Source organism: Salmo salar, chromosome ssa10 (assembly GCF_905237065.1).
Source record: "Salmo salar chromosome ssa10, Ssal_v3.1, whole genome shotgun sequence".
Classification (NCBI taxonomy): Eukaryota; Metazoa; Chordata; class Actinopteri; order Salmoniformes; family Salmonidae; genus Salmo; species Salmo salar.
This window is the reverse complement of record NC_059451.1, coordinates 38879507-38890364: the sequence shown is the minus strand read 5'-3', so window position 1 is coordinate 38890364 and position 10858 is coordinate 38879507.

The window sequence follows — 10858 nt, the reverse complement described above, 5'->3', positions numbered from 1 at the left end:
CTATTAGTAGATGGGTAAATATATACAGACATTGAATATCCCTTTGAGCATGGTGAAGTTATTAATTACACTTTGGATGGTGTATCATCAATACACCCAGTCACTACAAAGACACAGGTGTCCTTCCTAACTCAGTTGCCGGAAAGGAAGGAAACCGCTCAGTGATTTCACCATGAGGCCAATTTAAAACAGTTACAGAGTTTAATGGCTGTGATAGGAGAAAACTGAGGATGGATCAACAACATTGGAGTTACTCCACAATACTAACCTAAATGACATAATGAAAAGATGGAAGCCTGTACAGAATTAAAATATTCAAAAACATGCATCCTGTTTGCAATAAGGCACTAAAGTAAAACAGCAACAATTGTGGCAAAGAAATTAACTTTATGTCTTGAGTACAAAGGGTTATGTTTGGGGGCAAATCCAACACAACACATCCCTGAGTACCACTCTTCATATTTTCAAGCATGGTGGTGGCTGCATCATGTTATGGATATGCTTGTCATTGGCAAGGACTAGGGAGTTTTTTTAGGGGAATAAAAATAAACAGAATAGAGCTAAGCACAAGCAAAACCCTAAAGGAAAAGTCTGCTTTCCAACAGACACTGGGAGACAAATTCACCTTTCAGCAGGAAAATTAACTAAAACAGACTTACCAAGACCACATTGAATGTTCCTGGGTGGCCTAGTTACAGTTTTAACTTATATCGGCTTTCAAATCTATTGCAAGACTTGAAAATGGCTGTCTCGCAAAATAATCAACAACCAACTTGATAGAGCTTGAAGAATTTTTTCAAGAATGATGTGTAAATATTGTACAATCCAGGTATACAAAGCTCTTAGAGACTTACCCAGAAGTATTCACAAATGTAATTGCTGCCAAAGTTAATTATAACATGTATTGACTCAGGGTGTGCATACTTATGTAAATTAGTTATTTTTGTATTTCATTTTCAATAAGTTTTCAGTTTGTGATTATGTGGTATTGTGTGTACATCGGTGAGAAAAAACACTTAAACAAATGCAAACATGCTGCTAATTTGCTGTTATTCTAGCTGGAGAGGTTGGCTATCTAGCAAGCAAGGGATAATGCTGGCAACGGAACATAAAGAACGAATGACTGGGTCATGTCCAAAGATAAAGAATAAAAATAATTAACAACTGGGTCGCGTCCCTGGCTATAGAACAAAGTGGAAAGATGAGAAAGTATGAATTCACTGAGCATATTCCTTGAAAACATGTCATTTTTACCGGTATAGGTGTGCTTTAGTAATGTACATTACCTTGGAAAAATGAACTCCGCGAAGGGACTTGGGTTCGCCTCATCCCACTGAGTCATCCATTATTTCCAAGGTAATGTGCAGAATGTTGGCATTTATCCATTAAGTATCATATATAGTTTCTTGCAATATCACTCTGTGACTTTAAATAATATTTTTCACAAAACCTTGATTCCTAAAAGATGGGTCTGGAAATTTGTCTAAAATCCTAAATGAATCAGGAGTAATTAGGGTCAGCTATACCATAAGGACAATTATTCATGTCCTCATTACATGTAGTGCAACAAGACCACTCTGTAATGTTTTCTACTTTTGATAGATTTAAACAAACAATATTGGAATCACCATGGTCACAACCATAAACTGTCAACTCCATCTGCCTGATAGATTAAAATAGAATATTAATTTTGGTTCAAATATGTTTTTTAGAGTCATAAAGCTACCAAGGAAAAACTAAATTGCTACTGTGTATACAACTTAAATGAAAAATTATTTTTTTATTTTTGTCAACTCGTGAAACATAATCTCCTACATATTTTTGTCTAATGTCAACTCCGTCGGAGTGTTAGAAGATCTGATAGAATGGTTATGTTTTTACTGGGGATGTTCAAGTGAATGATTTTCCATATTTTACAAATGTTTGTATTTAACTTCTTTGGGATAGGTGGCAGTATTTTCACGGCCGGATAAAAAAACATACCCGATTTAATCTGGTTACTACTCCTGCCCAGAAACTAGAATATGCATATAATTAGTAGATTTGGATAGAAAACATTCTAAAGTTTCTAAAACTGTTTGAATGGTGTCTGTGGGTATAACAGAACTCATATGGCAGGCCAAAACCTGAGAAGATTCCATACAGGAAGTGCCCTGTCTGACAATTTGTTGTCCTTCTGTTGCATCTCTATCAAAAATACAGCATCTGTGCTGTAACGTGACATTTTCTAAGGCTTCCATTGGCTCTCTAAAGCCGCCAGAAAGTGGAATGGAGTGTCTGCTGTCTCTGGGCAAAGAACAGCAGCAGAATTTGTAAGTGGTCAGCCTGGGGACAGTGAGACTGGAGATGCGTGGTCACGAGACGTTGAATGAATACAACGTTGCCCGGTTGGAATATTATCACTATTTTACGAGAAAAATAGCATAAAAATTGATTTTAAACAGCGTTTGACATGCTTCTAAGTACTGTAATGGAATATTTTGAATTTTTTTGTCACGAAATGAGCTCTCGCGTCACCCTTCGGATAGTGACCTGAACGCACAAACAAAACGGAGCTATTTGAATATAACTATGGATTATTTGGAACCAAAACAACATTTGTTGTTGAAGTAGAAGTCCTGGGAGTGCATTCTGACGAAGAACAGCACAGGTAATCCAATTTTTCGAATAGTAATTCAGAGTTTAGTGAGCCCCAAACTTGGTGGGTGTCAAAATAGCTAGCCGTGATGGCCGAGCTATGTACTCAGAATATTGCAAAATGTGCTTTCGCCGAAAAGCTATTTTAAAATCTGACACCGCGATTGCATAAAAGAGTTCTGTATCTATAATTCTTAAAATAATTGTTATGTATTTTGTGAACGTTTATCATGAGTAATTTAGTAAATTCACCGGAAGTTTTCGGTGGGTTACAACGAAAGCAAAACATTAGATTATGTCAGCAGAGTACCCAGCCAGAAATAATCAGACACCCATTTTTCAAGCTAGCATATAATGTCACATAAACCCAAACCACAGCTAAATGCAGCACTAACCTTTGATGATCTTCATCAGATGACAACCCTAGGACATTATGTTATACAATACATGCATGTTTTGTTCAATCAAGTTCATATTTATATCAAAAACCAGCTTTTTACATTAGCATGTGACTAGCATGTGACTAGCATTCCCACCGAACACTGCCGGTGAATTTACTAAATTACTCACGATAAACGTTCACAAATAGCATAACAATTACTTTAAGAATTATAGATACAGAACTCCTCTATGCACTCGATATGTCCGATTTTAAAATAGCTTTTCGGTGAAAGCACATTTTGCAATATTCTCAGTAGATAGCCCGGCATCACAGGGCTAGCTATTTAGACACCCAGCAAGTTTAGCACTCACCAAAGTCAGATTTACTATAAGAAAAATGTTATTACCTTTGCTGTCTTCGTCAGAATGCACTCCCAGGACTTCTACTTCAATAACAAATGTTGGTTTGGTTCAAAATAATCCATCGTTATATCCAAACAGCGACGTTTTGTTCGTGCGTTCAAGACACTATCCGAAAGGGTAAATAAGGGTGACGAGCATGGCGCAATTCGAAGCATGTCAACCGCTGTTTACAATCAATTTTTATGCCATTTTTCTCATAAAAAAGCGATAATATTCCGACCGGGAATCTGCGTTTAGGTAAACAGACGAAAGAAAATAAAGCATTCGGTCGACTCGGGCACGCGCCTAAGCCCATAGTACTCTGATCGGCCACTTGCCAAAAGCGATAAAGTGTTTCAGCCAGAGGCTGCCTCGATATCGTTCAGCTTTTTCCCGGGCTCTGAGAGCCTATGGGAGCCGTAGGAAGTGTCACGTTATAGAAAAGATCCTCAGTCTTCAATAAAAAGAGCCAAGATGAAACACAACTTGTCAGACAGGCCACTTCCTGCATGGAATCTTCTCAGGTTTTGGCCTGCCATTTGAGTTCTGTTATACTCACAGACACCATTCAAACAGTTTTAGAAACTTTAGGGTGTTTTCTATCCAAAGCCAATAATTATATGCATTTTCTAGTTACTGGGCAGGAGTAGTAACCAGATTAAATCAGGTACGTTTTTTATCCGGCCGTGTCAATACTGCCCCCTAGCCCTAACAGGTTAAGATAGATTTTTTTAATCAATATTCTGAAAACATAGTGTAATCACATTTCTGCAAAATACAGTACCAGTCAAAAGTTTGGACACACCTACTCATTCAAGAGTTTTTCTTCTACATTGTAGAAGAATAGTGAAGACATCAAACTATGAAATAACACATGGAATCATGTAGTAACCGAAAAAGTGTTAAACAAATCTAAATATATTTTTGATTTTAGATTATTCAAAGTAGTCACCCTTTGCCTTGATTACAGCTTTGCACACTGGCATTCTCTCAACCAGCTTCATGACGAATATCACGTGTGCTCCCTCTCTGGCCTCTAGGTCACCAGGCTGCTCATTATGGCGCACACCTGTCACCATCGTTACGCGCACCTGTGTGTCATCAGACTCACCTGGACTCCATCACTTCCCTGATTACCTTCCCTATATGTCACTCCCTTTGGTTCCTTCCCCAGGCGTTATTGTTTCTGTTTCATGTCTGTGTGTTATTCGTGTTTCTTGTTTTGTTTTGCGTTTATTTATTAAAACACTCACTCCCTGAACTTGCTTCCCGACGCTCAGCGCACATCGTTACAGAATAACGCCTCACCTAAGGGAAGCATCAGGGACTGTTTTTAATTTCTTTTATTTATTTTGTCAACTGGAATGACGTCGGGTTCGGGAGCAGCTACAGGCTCCCCTGCCTCAGCCAGCTCGTTGGGCTTTCATGCCTTCATCAGATCACCGGGCTCCCCTGCGTCCACCAGCTCGTCAGGCTTTCGTGCCTCAGCCGGATCGCCAGGCTCACCTGTCACCATCGTTACGCGCACCTGCGCATCATCAGACTCACCTGGACTCCATCCCTTCACTGATTACCTTCCCTATATGTCACTCCCTTTAGTTCCTTCCTCAGGCGTTATTGTTTTTGTTTCTTTTTTTTGCTTACTACATGATTCCATATATGTTATTTCATAGTTTTGATGTCCTCACTATTTTGAAATGTAGAAAATAGTAAAAGTAAAGAACCCTTGGATGTGTACATGTGTCCAAACCTTTGACCGGTACTGTATGCTGAAACTCCTATGTATTGTTTATTTTTGTTGTATTATTGTCTGTGCCCTATGGGTCCTGGTCAAAAGTTGTGCACTATATAGGTAATGGGGTGCCTTTTGGGACGCAAACCCTAAATGTCTCCTAAATTGATGAGACAGAACAGTGTGAAAGGATTTACCCTGTTGTGTCCCTGGGTAACAACCTGTTCACCGATCAGCTGTCTCTCCACCAGTGTCACACTTCCTAGCCTGCTCCTCTTGCTTGACCCTCAACGCACATGTACTGCTACCCCTCTGTGCAGGAGTTGGACCAAGACTTACTGCACCCAAAGAAACTGAACTACTTAGAGAGATGGGACTTAGAGTTGTTGGATTTTCCACCATAAAAAGGCCACCGCAAACCTCTCCCTCCACGAGACCCCTGTGTACTCCAGACCTCATCTGCTCTGACATCATCAAAATCAAATCAAATTTATTTATATAGCCCTTCGTACATCAGCTGATATCTCAAAGTGCTGTACAGAAACCCAGCCTAAAACCCCAAACAGCAAGCAATGCATGTGAAAGAAGCACGGTGGCTAGGAAAAACTCCCTAGGAAAAACTCCCTAGAAAGGCCAAAACCTAGCAAGAAACCTAGAGAGGAACCAGGCTATGAGGGGTGGCCAGTCCTCTTCTGGCTGTGCCGGGTGGATATTATAACAGAACATGGTCAAGATGTTAAAATGTTCATAAATGACCAGCATGGTCAAATAATAATAATCATAGTAGTTGTCGAGGGTGCAACAAGCACGTCCGGTGAACAGGTCAGGGTTCCATAGCCGCAGGCAGAACAGTTGAAACTGGAGCAGCAGCTCGGCCAGGTGGACTGGGGACATCCCTAACCTCACCTGCTGTGATATCACCTGTTCACACCCCACATGTCCACATTTCACCTGTTCACTTGACAGCATGATTTTCTGATGCCCCGAGAGTGTCCCCCAATGGAAACATGGAAATGGTTCAGCCCAGCTCCACCCCCTACCAGCACCCCTTGGCTTAGTTCCCCACCTCCACCCCCCATGAGGACCATGTTCCTCCTCTGCTGGTCACCAGTCTCTGCCCCCCACCGTGGTTCTCCTCTACATGGACCATCTTTTCCCCTCTTCCCAAGGTTGTGTGAGGGAAGGTGAACGTGCCATTGTGTAACCCATTGTGTAGTCCTACCCCATGTGTGTTGTGCTCTGAGTGTCCCGTGAGCATGCCACCACTAGGGGTCCCGTTGACCATTATCATGCCCTGTATGTTGGGAACCTGTTGCTCCACTACATAGTGCATCTGCTGCATCATAGGCTGCATGGTGTTGTAGTACATAGGCTGCTGCTGCAGTAGGAAGGTCTGGTCAGGGGGAGAATGATTGACATTAGAGACAGGTCTGGTTAGTGTGGATTGGGTGATGTTGACAGAGCTGGAAGATGATGTTGATGTTGACATTACTGACAGGTGATTGTGCGAGGTTGACATTGCTAGTGGCGACAGGGATCTCTCTTTTGATGTTGATGTTAGGACGTGGTGGTGATGCTGGTTCGATGATGGGATCCACTTTGGGCTTGGGAGGAGAAGAGATCTCTGCCAGGGTCTTGAACGTTGGCCCCTGGTCGTTGAGAAACTGGAGGTCATTGTCAGATTCCAGGAGGCTGCAGCACTGAGCCCACAGGAGAGCCCTGACCTTTGTAGGCATACACCAACATACTGTCCTTCTGGATGTGGTTCTCAGCTGCATAGTGAGCTTTCTGGAAGAAATTAAAGGCAAATACAATACTGAAAAATGTGATGATTCACAACCAAAGATCTCTTGACTTGTCTGTAATCTTCTGAGCCAGAAGACGTGACATATAGTGCATTTGGAAAGTATTCAGAGCCCTTGACTTTTTTCACATTTTGTTACGTTACAGCCGTATTCAAAAATGTATTTAATACATTTTTTCCCTCATCAATCTACACACAATATCCCATAATGACAAAGTGAAAACAGGTTTTTAGAAATGTTTGCAAATGTGTACAAAATATGTAAACTGAAATACCTTATTTACATAAGTATTCAGACCTGTTGCTATGAGACTTGAAATTGAGCTCAGGTGCATCCTGTTTCCATTGATCATCCATGAGATGTTTCTACAACTTGATTGGAGTCCACCTGTGGTAAATTCTATTGATTGGACATGATTTGGAAAGGCACACACCTGTCTATATATTGTCCCACAGTTGACAGTGCATGTCAGAGCAAAAACCAAGCCATGGAATTGTCTGTAGAGTGCCGAGACAGGATTGTGTCAAGGCACAGATCTGGGGAAGGGTACCAAAAAATGACTGCATCATTGAGGGTCCCCAAGAACACAGTGGCCTCCATCATTCTTAAATGGAAGGAGATTGGAACCACCAAAACCCTTCCTAGAGCTGTCCGCCCGGCCAAACTGAGCAATTGGGGGAAAAGGGCCTTGGTCAGGCAGGTGACCAAGAACCTGATGGTCACTCTGACAGAGCTCCAGAATTCCTCTGTGGAGATGGGAGAACCTTCCAGAAGGACAACCATCTCCGCAGCATTCCACCAATCAGGCCTTTATAATAGAGTGGCCAGACAAAAGCCACTCCTTAGTAACATGGCACATGACAGCCAGCTTGGAGTTTGCCAAAAGGCACCTAAAGAACTCTCAGACCATGAGAAACAAGGTTCTCTGGTCTGATGAAACCAAGATCGAACTCTTTGGCCTGAATGCCAAGCGTCAAGTCTGTATGAAACCTGGCACCATCTCTACGGGGAAGCATGGTGGTGGCAGTATTATGCTGTGGGAATGCTTTTCAGTGGCAGGGGCTGGTAGACTAGTCAGGATCGAGAGAAAGATGAACAGAGGACTGTACAGAGAGATCCTTGATGAAAACCAAATTCAGAGCGCTCAGGAACTCAGACTGGTGCGAAGGTTCACCTTCCAACAGGACAAAGACCCTAATCACACAGTCAAGACAATGCAGGAGTGGCTTCACGACAAATCTCTGAATGTCCTTGAGTGGCCCAGGCAGAGCCCGTACTTGAACACGATCTAATGTCTCTGGAGAGACCTGAAAACAGCTGTGCAGCGACGCTCCCAATCCAACCTGACAGAGCTTGAGAGGATCTGCAGAGAAGACTGGGAGAAACTCCTCAAGTACAGGTGTGCCAAGCTTGTAGCATTGTACCCAAGAAGACTCAAGGCTGTAATCACTGCCAAAGGTGCTTCAACAAAGTACTGAGTAAAGGGTCTGAATACTTATGTAAATGTGATATTTCAGTTTTTGAACTGTCATTATGGGGTATTGTGTGTAGATTGATGAGGGAAAAAACGATATAATACATTTTAGAATAAGGTTGTAACATAAAACATTGTTATGGAAGAGGGCAATGGTAATACCATTGATCCATTAGACACTGTTCTTTCTACAGTTTAATTTCCAGATCTCTACCTGAACCTTCCTCTGCTTGGCTCTTACTACATTTCATTCCAGGAAGATGTTCCCTCCTTTATGTCATCTTTCACTCCCCTTCATAGATCTGAGACAATTGGGTAGGCAATAGCTCCACATAGCTTCCAACATATTGGTTTCCCATATTCAGTCCTATCAGATCTGTGATGTCTGGTGTGTGTTTTATTTACCCTGTCCTCCCCCATCCCTCTGTGTGGTAGGAGATCAGGTGTTCTTTTGTATTGAAGGGCAGGTCAGTGAAGGTTCCTCCTACACCTCCACATATGCACAAAATTAGCAAGAGCGCCACAACTGGAAACACAACCCACAAACACAGGAGTTAACTTCTATCACCTCACCTCCATAATATATATTCCATAATTCATAGCAGACCTGGGTTTGAATACTATTTTAAATACATTCAAATACTTTAGATGGCTTGATTGATCTTTTCTGGCTCAATGGGACCAATAAAATAGTTAGCCTAAGTGCAAACCCCACTCATCTGGCACTCCAGCCAGGCTAAAGCAAAAGTCTAAAGTATTTGAAAGATTTCAAATAGTATTTGAACTGTGGTCTGATCCATAATCCAACTCAAGAATTGCGTGGACCTGGAGTTCTTGAACCCATACTTACATGGCAGCACCGGGAATCCCAGGATGATTATACCTATTCTGGGCATTCCAACCGTGGTCGACGTTCCCGTGAGAGTCTGCAGCTTGCTATCCCTCGGCCCGCAGGCAGCTCCCTCAGAGCAGGTGCACACCTCTATAGGCAGGCTCAGGGGCTCAGGACAGGCCAATCCCTGCTGGTCCTGGATCTGGAGCTTGAGATCATATGTGCCAGGCCACAGGGGTATCAGAGTCCTGAGGGAGGCGCTGGTGTCTGAAAGGTCAGTGGTCAAGAAAGGGATACGTAATATATATAATGTTGGATTCAGGGTAGACTTTGAACATTGAGATTAAAGACATGATAGATCAGACGCATAGTATATAAAGGAGTGAGAAGTTAATGGTTCTCTGTAATAGGACAGTGGCTGTGAAATGTGCTGGGTGGACGGGAGGGAGTCACGGGAGTGCGATAGGTGATACGAGAGGACATCTGTGGATTAGGGGAAGGAGAGGTTGAGGTCAGGAGGTCAGGTCAGATCCCCTGAAGGGAGAAATAATGGTTTATTGTCCTGTTACCCTCTTCCTGTCAAACCATAAGATGTAAGGATTGGAGAGAAGGAGGGATGTCTAAAGTGGAGTATATATATTTGTGATGATGGGAACATGTCTTTGTCTGAATACAGCTGTGTCGACCCTTTGGGAAGAATTAAACTTGGTTAAGCTTCTCTAGTGTCCATGAGTTATTTACCCTGAAAAATTAGAACCTATCAATAAATACTCAAAAATGAATGGCCATATGCCTCTACATTTGAAAACGTTTTCCACACAAACTAGTCTTTGCAAATATGAGTGACTAGGGCAATATTTCACTTTAATGTATATAATCTCCTCTCCGGTATAGATATTGTCATGTCAAGTTGTCCCACCTGCAGGGCGATGGTCCCTGTAGCCGTCCTAGAGGGAATGTCTAAGGATGGGAACAGACAATCAGCCCAATGTACTGTAATAATGAGGGCTAGGGTACGAGTTTATTTAGGGTTAGGTTAGGGTTAGGGTTCAATCAGATTGAGCATTAACCAGCATTAATAGTAAGGTGCTTCTACACCTGCATTGTTTGCGGTTTGGGGTTTTAGGCTGGGTTTCTGTACAGCACTTGAGAAATCAGCTGATGTAAGAAGGGCTATATAAATACATTTGATTTGATTTGATCTAAGGGCCCGGGGCTAGGTTTATACTAAGCTAACATATGGAATTGTTTTAAAATAGTCATACCAAGGACCCTTTTTATTTTGAATTTTAGAACCCCTGTAGGTATATAAAAAAATAAGCATTTTTTGAAGTGTCTGTCCTATATTTGAGAGAGATTATATTTTTCCCGTGGAATTATCCGTATACATTTGACCCATTCGCTTCCATACATTTTTCGGCCCGGTACCGGGTTACCTTCAGACACAGTGACACTTGTTGTAGAGAAAAATAGAGAACACCATCGTGTTCACGAAAGTCTCATCTTTCCATATTAGTTATAAGCCAAAACCATTTTCTGGATGTCTCCTAGTCTGACAAACAGAGCTGTAGCTCTGCCACCTTCCACCGCAGATG